General features: G+C 36.6%; 1 pseudogene; it reads left to right on the forward strand.

Moving 5' to 3' along the window:
* Positions 1-4,339: 4,339 nt before the first annotated feature.
* On the forward strand, positions 4,340-4,909 carry LOC142330510 (AP-3 complex subunit sigma-2 pseudogene; annotated as a pseudogene).
* Positions 4,910-12,869: the final 7,960 nt, after the last annotated feature.

Genomic DNA, 12,869 nt, shown 5'->3' on the forward strand with positions numbered 1-12,869 from the left:
AGAAATCACAACCGATAATTCGCAACAAGTTTGCAGTACGTGGCCAGAGGCCGAGAAGAGATGAATGATTTGTAGTGTTTGTGAAAATGTCATGCCATCCCTCACCGAGATTCCGATCTGGGACCTCCGGATGAACAGTCAAGACGCTACCATTCGCACCACGGAGACCGGCCCTACTGTGTATTTTACACAACATAAAGCTAACGCATCGATCTATCCCCATGTAAAGGATGATACGAAAAATGTTTTTGTCGTAAAGGAATTCGAAACGCCCGATCTTAAAGAAGACGATGAAGTATCGGCTTGCTTAATGACAAAGATGTTACGGAAAAACTACGATGCAAGTTCTGTCTGGTATACGACATGAGCATCGTATTTGTTCCGTGCAGTCACGCCTCCTGCAAGTCTTGCCGCAACAGGTTGTTTCAATCTAACGGGGATAGATCTACGAGGAGGTGCCCATTTTTCAGGGAAAAAGTGGCGGCGGCTTCGGAAGCCGTTAAGTGAGAGGTATGTTTAACTGACACACGCACGACCTATATAACTTTTAGATAGATTATTCGAGTCGCAATTAATATTCTCTTTTCTTTCAGATTTTCTATTAAGTTTCTATGGACCTGACGAGAAATAACCGCCTTTCTCTATATTGTTAAAGGCTGAAACAATTAAAAATACAGATCGAAGGCTGGAGGAGGAAGTGCTCATATAGAAAATCAGTTACGGAAAGGGAGGATCGATCTGAGGAGTAGGGAGATCGATCTTAGTACCGCAAAGGAGATGTTTGTTTCCTTTGCGGTACTAAGTCGTAGGATCCGTTCTCTGAAACAATCAGAACTATAGAAATGCGGTATTCGACTGGATGCAGGAAACGCTACTGGTTCGTGCACGAAATGTGGTTTCGCTTTTGTCTTGGAAACTGCTTTTTACACTGCTGTTTGATCCACTTCGAAGCCCTTCCCGAATGCGATATCGCCAAAGAAGTTTACAACCGTTATAGATTTTAAATAAGAGGTTAAGAACACATCTTTTCTAACAAACAGGGAAGTAACCGATAAAATGCATTCTATTAAAGATCCTGGACAATGTACCAACACAAACATCAACAAGGGAGCTTCATCTTGATTCCATAAAACTTTATTCCTACTAGAACTACATATAACCTGACATAACTCAGTCTCTGTAATCTCCAAAGATAAAACATTAGAGCGCAAATTAGCAATTTCCTCTCAAACTCGCAGATGATACGAGGTTTCATTAGTCACAACATTCGTTTCACCGGTTTCAATATTTTTCGACAATAAATCATTTAATACGATATTTCAAATTTCAGCTTTATATGAAACTTCACCTACCCGGGTCGAGAGAACAGACAGAAAATGTCTTTCTAACACGTACGCCATAGAACTACTATATACACAACATCCCATGAGTTTTTATTTCCTTGCTCCCTAACAAAAGAGCGCCAAGAATTTCTTTTAAATCTACTTACTGTATTAAAATACTCAGATCTATGCCTACGATAATCAGCTACTAATGCCGCTCACCAATCAGGGACATCCTCATGTTGAACAGCTTGCCTGAGATGGTTCACGGATTGCTTGAACACAGACAACACCCAAGTCCACCAGCAGCAATTCTCTCTCGACCCGTACTACGGGGAATTGAATCCTTAGCCGCAATGATGAAAGCCGGAGAAGAAATTTCTTTGCCAAATCCTCTAATCGAATATCATCCAAACTTCGGTCTAAGAAATGGAGTCTAGCAGAAAGAATGTTAAGAAATTTAGACCTGTCCATCTTCCTGTGAAGGAAGCACTCCTGTTGAACGGAAAAATTGCACCTATATAAACATCATGCGACTCATTAATCTGTTCAAAAATAATTAGTCGATGATCTCTAGAACAAACGTCAACCGTAGACCAAGAATGAATCCTACCAGGAATATTCCTTTCAAAATGAATATCTATCTGTATCGGTTTCACTAAACAACCTACAACCGTCTACCGTTACAGCATATGCAGTTAATTCACTAGAAAATTAAAAACTTAAAACTTCCGACCGTATTGTGCAATGAAATCTTTCCCCGGTTCATCACCATAACGGTGTCTTAATATACTACTGCACCGAAGAAACAATTTGGCATTAGCAACAGCATCTATCACAATAAAACAGTTACCAAGAAGAACAAGAATTCTATCGATCGTTCCTTAGTGTATCGAAAATATGAACTGACAATAAAGAAATCAAGACCGCTAACAACGAGCTTTACATCATCACGGTGAATATCAGAAATCTGCCTAAAATGATAATATGACTTCCTACACAGAACTGCGGACATACTGTTAGATCCAGAATAGAACTTTTTATAATCGCTAAAACTTGGCAGATCACTTTTAACCGTAAACGGGCGAGACAGAAAAACAATTTGAGGATTCTCCTCTCAACAACTTCACCTAATTCAACCGGGAAATATCGGCAACTTGAGCATTTAATGGACCAATCCTAACTACAGAATGAAATTAAATACATCTCATCGGCTTTTAAATAACAACAATAGTCCTTACTATCAACAGAAGCGACTTTCCCAGGATGTCTTATGTTACCTATAGGTCTTCTTTTAGCTATATTTTTTCCAAATGCTTCTTTCTTCATCCGTTTGCCGCAACACCTCTTCATTTGTCATTTTACCCGATCGTCTGATTATTTAAGTATAGAAAGGCTTTTTCGAAAGACTAACTCTCGAATTGGACGAACGAAATCTTTACGGTCTGCAGAATCAAGATGAGAGATATCATCTTCAAAAAAAAATATAATTATAAACTCAAAAAAAAAAAAATTATATGAAGTCGGATTTGAACCGAAGTGCCTTCCTCTTGTAAGATCCAAGTATTTCATTAATTAAAATTTTATTTGGCTGTAACTCTGAAAGCGATGAAAATAAGTACCGCTTACAATATATCGTTAAAAATCTTTCGATGAGAACTTATGCAGTTAAGAAAAAGTCCAAAATCCAATCCAAATCCAAAAATTTGATTTTGGATACTTTTGGTCCAGTCAATTGCCATCAAAAGGGGAGGTGTACAGCTAGATGTTACAATAGTCCTAAATCTATAATTTTAACATTCCACGCCTAATAGTTTTTGAGTTATGCCAGATACGTACGTACAGACGTTACGCCGAAAAAATTCAAATTGGATTCAGCGATGGTCAGAATGGATATTTCCGTTGAAATCTGAAAACCGAAATTTTTCGCGATTATATACTTTGTACAAGGAAGTAAAAAAGAAAAAGGGTATACGATTTTTAGTTCTAATGGACTGAAATATAAAGAAAGTTAAAAAATAGTTATACTTTACTTCTTAGTATGGTGTTTTTTAAGTTTATTTTTTAATAAAAAACATTACGTAAATTTATTCTGTAAGATATCAAATTGTTATTTAAACAAAACAGAAAATATATAGTTATTACTTCCTTGTACGAAATAAAGGAAGTATTCCGATCGCGAAAAATTTCAGTTTCATATTTCAACGGAAATATCCATTTTGACCATCCCTGGATCCATTTTGACTTGTTTCGGCGTGAAATCTGTACATATTTATCTTGCATAACTCAAAAACGAATAGCCGTAGGATTGAAATATTGAATTTAGGGCTGTTGTAACATCTACTTGTGCACCTCTCGACTGAACCGAAAGTGTCCAAAAATTCCCAAAAGCCACAAAAATCTGGATTTTGGACTTTTTCTTAACTGCAGTAATAATCCCTCATTCAGAGTTTTTCAACGATATATTATAAGTGGTACTTACTTTCATCGGTTTCAGAGTTATAGCTAAATGAAACTTTAATTAACGAAATATTTGGGTCTTATAAGGGGAGGCACATGGGTTCGAATCGGACTTCATTTCCTTTTTTTTTTAACTTTTTTTTTAATTTTATTGATTTAATTTAATTATATTGATTTATTAATAATTACTAACCTCTGATTGTAAAAAAAAAATACGATAAATAATAAGTCAACGATAATAAAAAAAAGGATAAGAAAAAATATCAGAAGTTATTAATGAAATCAAATTTTATATACTTTTCATTTTAAAAAATGTGTAATTAAATAGGCGTTCAAGTAAGTCATGAGGTGCCACATCAGATTTTTTTTAATAGGAGGAACAAACAGAAAGAAGAAAACATTTGTTACTATTATTAATAATTTACAGATTCATATGTCCAGTGAAACAGTTTTGTGAATAACAAATTTAATATATATCTGGTAAACAGTAATTCATTACATACAGATTTTATTATCGTAATAACATATTCTAATTTTCTCTATTTTTTACTATAACAATGATAAAAGCAATAATTGTGTTCAATAATCTCGGAAAACCTAGACTGCTAAAATTTTATACTTATTTTAATATAGAAACTCAACAAAAAATGGTTCGAGAAGTATTTCAACTGATTTCAAACAAAGAAGAAAACGTTTGCAATTTTTTATCCGGTTCAAACATTACCGGTAATAATGAAGATAAAATAGTATTTAGACAATATGCAACATTATTTTTTATATTCTGTGTAGATTCATCCGAATCAGAATTAGCGATGTTAGATTTAATACAAGTATTTGTTGAAACCTTAGATAAATGTTTTGAAAGTGTTTGTGAGTTAGATTTTGTTTATCATTGCGATAAAGTGCATTATATTTTAAATGAAATAGTTACGGGCGGTATCGTTCTAGAAACTAACATGAATGAAATTTTATCAAGATACGAAGAACAAAATCATTTGGAAAAAGATACACGTAGTCCGATCACACTGAGAGCTGCTTCGGTCGTTAAAAATATGAATATTAGCTATCAACTTAAAGACATGAAAATTCCAGATATACCTCAAGCTTTAAAAGATTTAAAATTTTAGCGTATTAACTTATAAATCTAAATATATTTATAAAACACAGAATGTACGAGAAATATAGGATTTAAAAAAATACATAATAATTTTTTATCTTTTTAACCGGCAATCTACGTTATGAATTTTCAATAATTACACGGCATGTTGTAATCGGCATTTCTATCCAAAAACCAGTAATGTTTCCACTAGTTACATCGATGGAAAGGGTTATGAATAAACTAAAAAGGAAAACTTTCCTCCAAGAAAAAGTTATTTCAGTTAAATGTTAAAACCAAACAAAAACTTATAGCTTGTAATATTTGATAATAGTTTAACGATGTTCATCTATACTTAGTTTGGCGTATAAATTTATAATTCACCAAAAAAATGAATTTGTTACAAAACCATATGTTATTTATAAAATAAGACTTGTCAAAAAGGAAACGACTCTTACAATCAGAAAATGTATAACTTAAACAAAATAAATTCTACACAATAGTATTCATAATACCACACTCAATATTAACAGCATGTAGCAGATGAAATTTCTATATTTAATACTCTTATCATATTTAATACATAAATTTCATGTGGCTGGAAATATATATTAATATATATATATATATATTTATTTCCACAGATTGGATTGCTGACTGGTACTTTTCCAGAGCTACATTTTCCCATTGTTATTAACCGATGTTCAAGATCTGAAAAGACAAAACTATGAAAAATGTTTGATCTTTTGTTGATAAAAATAGAAATGTGGTCCTAAATCATGTTTATTTTTGCGATAAGGTTTGGTTTTAGATGGATGGCTACATGATCATCCTTACGCTTTATTGAACAATGCTTATAGTATGATGATTTTTAATGTAACTTTGTCTAACAATTTATTCTTCTAAAAGAAAGTTTATTCTTTTTCTACCTGACATAATGTAATCGTGGCAATATTGAAAGAGTTATTTGGCCGTTATTTAATCACAAAAAAAAACTTCTGTATTTTGTCAGAATCCGTCAGCCAACTTAATTTTTTTTTTTACTTAATACACTTACATAGCTTGTTTTTGATGCTTTAAAACAACCAAAAAAATTAAAATTATAGATGTAATTTAACCAAACTTTACACCCGCTTTGCTTGCTAACTTAGACTAGCGAGCAAACATTACAGAGTGTAGGTTAACTTTAGTTAGATATTATTTATAATTTCTCTGCAAGTGGTAAAATTTTAAAAAATTGAAAAAATGAATTTTACGCAAACATACTTCAAAAAAAATTGAAAAAGTGTTTGGATTCACAAATGAACCAAAACTTTTGACTACCAACATCTCTCTTACACCCCAAATTGGTAGGCTCTTGCACTACCAAATTTTCTTCCTTGAAAATATTTAAAAAGTATAGTTCTAAAGAAATTTCTCACAAATCTCATGAAATGTGAGCCTTCATCCAGGTCAGAGAAACTTATTCAACACCTACTGTGAAATTAAAAATATATTTGATCGAATAATTTTTAGATATTTGACAATCCTCCTTTTTTTGTATTTTACGGGCATCGACTGCTAAGGTCATTAGACCACGTCATATTCTTAAAAAGAGTATCACCAGTTAGTATCACCATCAGGCTCGTCATATGTAAGGGTGTAAATTTCCGTTACATTTTATTTAAAAGCACAAACAACTCAAAAGCATCTACACAACAAAAAACACTTATGGGGCGTAAAGGGCCCCGATCTTAAAATTTGAGATAAAATTCTCAAAGAACATAAAAGTAAAAATATAAGTCGATACAATACCGTTATCTTCTTCTCTACCTGTCTCGTTTATTTATTAATTTTAGCACCCTCGAGGCGACCAGAACCGCCGTTAAGCAGTATATCAGTCGCTCCGGATGCCGTAGCAGTTGAATCCCCATTGTAAACAGTACCGTAGGACGTAACCCATCGGGGTCCTCCCAGCGTCATAAGAGCAATCTGACCACCTGTTCAGGATGGCGATAAAGCCCCTCGGCAGGGAGGCTACTCTTTCCGGTCCTGACCTACTTTGCTACAGGCATGCATTGCGATTACCCATAGCCTCGCGCCCTCAGTATACCCTTGAGGGTCCCCCATGTCATCATTGGACACACCCCGACTGGCTGATCTTGAATGCAGGTGAGCCAGGGTGGCTTAGGCAAGAGGGCTACCTCCCGTCACTATACGTGCCACGCTTCGAGACTCCCATACATTTATAAAACTACCCCTTAGAGTTTGTTTAGCACAGCTTCAAATTTTTCACTTTTATAGACTTCTCTAAGAAGTCCACTGGCGTGTAAATAAGCAACTATCTTTTCTTCATTTCCATTATCCAGATCAGCAGCGATATCATTTCTTAGCAGGAACCTCTTTCAGAGATCCTCATATATGGTACAGTCTTCTATTATATGCTTAATTGTAAGTGTTTTATTACAAACACCCCACATTGGTCTCTCTTCAGCGAATATGAATAACAAATATGAATTTGTTATTCGCGTGTGACCGATTCTAAGTCTGGTCACAGCCACTTGTTCTCGGCGAGTCAACTTCACGTCGCTTTTCCATTTATACGGAGAAGTTTTGACCGAGTTTAATTTTGTATTTAAACTCCTCCGATTACTATTCCACATGTTTCTTATTATGTTAGACAGTTTTTAACATCTGCCACCCTTACAGGAATTGCATCCAAAACATCGCAGACTGTTGCCTTTCTGGCAACTTCGTCTGCGCTTTCATTACCTGCAATACCAGCATGCCCCGGAGTCCATACAAATACACATCGCTGTCCCCATTGATTTAGAACGTACAAAATGCACAGGATTTTTGCAATTAGAACATCCTTAATGTTCTTGTTCCGAATTGCAAAAAGTGCACTTAGAGAATCGGAACATATCAGCACTCTCTCTTCGCAATAGTGTTCTGTGTACCGAAGAGCTTGATGTATGGCAGTAAGTTCTGCCGTATAGACACTGGCCATATGTCAGTTTCCAAACGTGGGCTTCTTCATTTACGTATATGGAGCATCCAACACCATGTTCGGTTTTAGAACCGTTAGTATAAATTCTGATATGTTCTTCGTAGTTACCGACGGTTGCTAAAAATTCCTGTTGGATGATCACTGCTGGCTTCTTTCTTATTTCTCCCTGAGAGAGATCCAACCTTGTGTTTACCGATGGCAAGAGCCATGGCGGTATTTCTCTCGTAGAAATTGCTAATGTATTTGGAATAGCAATTTCGTGTTTTCTTCTTAATTCGTGGTACCTAATTCCGGCTGGTCTGGAATAGGTAGCACGATGTTCATATAATGCAGCCATAGGATGATTCTTAAAAAGTTTGTTATTTATATGAGCAGGAAAAGCCCACACGTTTGCTGCGTATCTTAACAAAAGGATCTCTCTTCTATACTGTAGTGGCATTATTCCGTCTTCGGACATTAGACTAGTCGCCGGACTTGTGCGGAAAGCGCCTGTCGCATATCTTATTCCGCTATTATGAATGACGTCTAACTTTCTTAAATGCGACTTCCTAGCGGATGAATATACAATACATCCGTAGTCGAGTTTCGATTGAACCAATGCCTGATACAATCTCAATAATATCTCTTTATCTGAGCCCCAATTGATGTTCGATAAACGTTTTATAGTGTTTAGGGCTTTTTTCCATCTATCATACAAGTCCTGTATACGCAATCCCCACGTAAGGGATTTATCCAATACCAATCCTAAAAATCTCACATTTCCTTATATTGTATTGGATTATTGCCAATCGTCAACGTAGGATTTTGGTGAGGAATTCTCTTTCTACAGAAGTGTACACAGCACGTTTTTTCTGGTGAAAATTGGAATCCATTATTCCTCGCAACTTCGTTTAGAGCGTCAATCGCTCGTTGTAATTTGTATTTCACCATAGCATTCTTGTTGCTGGCATACACAATTGCCAAATCATCAACATAGACGCTTTTGCTGATTTCTACTGGAATGGCTAATATCAATTTATTAATGGCAATGGTAAACAAGGTACAGCTCAACGGCGAACCCTGCGGTATGCCATTTTCCAAGATTCTTTCACATGAATATTCATTGTTGACGCGTACTTGAAAGGTACGGTCATTCATATAGTTGCTGAGCAGTATAGGCAGATTGCCACGAATGCCCTAATCATGTATCTGGAGCATTATACCATGACGCCAGGTCATATCGAAAGCCTTCTGAAGATCAAAAAGGACTCCGACACAATGTTTCCTTGTAATAAAGCTGTTGTATATAATATTCTCTAAGTTGATCATTTGATCGGTGGTAGAATGGTATTGTCAAAAACCTGCTTGATATGGTGATATCAGGTTTTTTCTTTTTCTAAAAGTCAAACGAGTCGATTATTAATCATTTTTTCAAGTATTTTTCCCATAGCGTACGTCAAAGAAATAGGACGGTAGCTATTGCGATTTGTTAAATTATTTTCCTTTGGTACTGGAACAACATGTGCTGTTTTCCACAGCTGCGGGTACATTCCATCTCGCCATATTTGATTATATAATTCTAGCAATCTGTGTTTTGCAGTGGTATTCAGCTGCCTGATCATATTATAATGGATTTCATCCGGACCAGCAGCTGTTTTGCCTGCTTTCTCCAACGCTTTCACGAATTCTTCCATTTTAAAAGGTACATTGTATCAGTAATTATACTCAATTCTGAAATTTAGTAGACCTTCAAGTTCTGCTTTTTTCGTCCGAAAATCTACATCATAGTTAGCCGTTTTACTGGGCTATTCGAAGTGATTGGACTCTGCCATTTCGTTTGGAATGTTCTTGATTTCATCTTAATCTTGAAGGCTAGTTATGGGAGCAAAGTTTTTACGCCCACAAATCGCCTTAACTTTCCTCCAAACGTCTGATTCAGTAGTAGTTCTGTCAATGGATGACACGTATTGCTGCCAGGATCGTTTCTTTGAATCTGTCATGAGTCGTTTTGCATACGCCCTGTAATTTTTTAAAGGCAATAAGATTATCTACTGTAGGACGTTTCTTAAAGGCATTATACGCTCTTTTCTTCCTTTTTATAGCTTCACTTATTTCTTCGTTCCACCACGGAACGGGTCGCTTAGTAAGTTTCCCAGATGTTTTGGGAGTATATCTCGATGCCGAGTCAAGTATCTCATTTGTTATAGCGTCGACATCGTCTCCGGTAACTCCAGTTGTTTCGGGGAGTATCGTCTTAGCTGTGAAGTTCGTCCAGTCTGCCTTATCAAACAACCATCTTTTAGAGATGGGGTATATTTTTCTTGTAACATCAGTTACAATTTGCACCGGGAAATGATCGCTTCCATGCAAATCGTCTAAAACATGGAAGGTGTACCTCGATGCTATCAATCCGCTTATGAGAGCAAGATCTATACAGTACGTCGATCCATCTCTGGCATTGAAGAAGGTTCCTGACCCATCGTTTAAAAGAATAAGTTCGGAATTCATCAGGAACCTTTCCAATTCTCTTCCGCGGGGATCTGATCCGATCCCCAAAGAAAATTATGAGCATTAAAATCACCCACCAGTAAAACAGGTGGGGGAAGCTCAGAAATTAATCGCGCTATGTCATCCTCCTTCCAATCAAAATTCGGCAAGTATATGCTGCCGACAGTAATCTGAAGCGGACGCTTTATTCTAACGGCGTCAGCTTGTAGGTTTGTATTTAGATCAACCGCTTCGGCGGTAGCTCTATTCGATGTTAATATGGCTACTCCACCTCTAACTCTTACATCATGGGTAGTTGTTGGCATATATATTGTTGTCGGTTTAGGTTTTGATTTTATTCTTATTACAATGATTCTATAGCTATGCATTTTTAAATACTCTACTCTCTTCCCTATCCTACTCCTCCAGCCCTTTATTGGATAACCAGTATGGTTTCCGACCAGGCAAGAGCACTGAGAATGCCACACTAAAGATGATGGATATAGCTTCCTCTAGTTCATGCAAATATGTATTAGGGATTTTCCTGGACATATCCGGGGCATTTAACAATTTATGGTGGCCCCCTGCCCTGTTTCAGGTGCAGAAGTGTAAGTGTACATGAAATGAATTAGAAGTGCTCTCAAGTTATTTCAGCTATCGGACCATTTCCCTGCTTGAAGGCGGCTTGGAGGTTCATAAGACTTTAACTAGAGGGTGCCCTCAGAGCAGTATTCTGAGTCCCCTTCTTTGGATCATAGAATTCGATTCCACGTTTCGTTTGAGGTTGCCGTGTGGTTGCCGTGTCGTCGTTTATGCTGACTATGCACTGCTACTGATTGAAGGTGATTCGCGTAAGAGGTAGAGTTCCAAGCTGCTCATGCTTGTGAAACACTCCGACTGTAGAGTCTCCAACATAAGATGATTTTCAGCCCAAAGAAAACCAAAATGATGTTGCTTAAGGGCCGATTGGCTGCTTCTCGACGAATCCACATTCAGATGGCTGGTCTCCCCATTCAGTACGTTATGGCTAAAAAATACCTGTGTGTTATCCTTGATGTGAATTTTTGGTTCAAGGAACATCTACAGTATGTGGCAAAAAGGGCCAGTGATGCTTTTTATGGAATCTGTAGATTCATTCATCCTGATTGGCGGCTGAATTACCGTACCATGCGTATCCTTTACAAAGGTGTCAGTGAGGCTGACACCTCACTATGCTGTATGCTCTATGCTGTATCTGTCTGGGCCACCGCTTGGCTTTTAGGTATTACACAAACATTTTGCTGAGAACCCAGCGACTCCTCTTGCTGGCTGTTATAGGCGGTTATAGAAATGTCTCAGATGTGAAGATGTCCATTTGAGGCCTATGTGAAGGCAAAATTTTATTTATATTTTACTGATGCAAATGTTAAAAGACGACTTCCAATAAAGCCCCTCAAGGCTCGAAATGGAGGGGATGGTGTGGTGACCAGCAACGTCACAAGGTGGGTGTCTTCCCCCTTGGGGTTGGGATGCCCTTTATTTGAAGCTGAGTTAATTATTCTAAAATCATCTGACCAAAAGTCATTTTCCTCTTCCCACCCAACCTCGCTAATTCCTCCTAAATCTACATTTAATCTATCCATTTCCCTCTTTAAATTTTCTAATCTACCAACCTTTTTTAGACTTCTAACATTCCATGTTCTGACTCATAGAATGTTATTTTTTAATTTTCTGGTGTCCCCTTCCTTAGTAGTCCCATCCGGAGATCCAAACGGGTGACTAGTTTACATCAGGAATATTTTACCAAGGAAGGTGCCTATATCTTTGTTACATGAAAATGCAGAAAGCTACATTTTCTTGGGAAAAAATAGCTGTACTTTTCCATTGCTTTCAGCTGCACAGTATCCATTTAAATTTAAATGTCATATCTACATCACTCAATTGAGTGATGTTGATATGACCGTTTAAGACCTCCTAACCTATGCCCTTAACAACTACTGACAGATCTGCTGCCCTCTTTCAGGAATCATTCCTTAGTCTGGCTCTCAACAGATACCTTTCTGATATGGTTGCACCTTATAGTTGCACCTATGGTTGCACCTGGTTGTAATCCAGCTACACTGTATCACTGAGCACTCAAACCCCCTCACCATCGGCAAGATCTCATGATTCATAGAGGGAGTATTTTAGTTAAATCATCAAAACACTTCATAAATTTATATGTTTATGTTGTGAGAGTACTTTCTCTGATAAGTGAGTGATAATTTTTATGACCAGTTTTACTTTAAATATTGCATACAAAATGTAATGTTATTCCAAATAAGCAACTTTAAGCACTTTGGCCAGAAATGTAAACTGTCAGTTTCTGATAAGAGAATCATTAAAAAATAAACCTTTTGTTTGAAATGCCAATCAGTTAGCATAGATGTTAGCATGCTGGCTATTAGATCAGTTGATTTTGAACTGAACTCCCAGCTAGGGTTTACATGTTTTCATCTATCATTTTGTTCCCTCACAAAATGCTTGTAAAAGTACATCTAAAGACTAACAATACAAC

Source organism: Lycorma delicatula, chromosome 9 (genome assembly GCF_047948215.1).
Source record: "Lycorma delicatula isolate Av1 chromosome 9, ASM4794821v1, whole genome shotgun sequence".
In the NCBI taxonomy this organism is placed as follows: domain Eukaryota; kingdom Metazoa; phylum Arthropoda; class Insecta; order Hemiptera; family Fulgoridae; genus Lycorma; species Lycorma delicatula.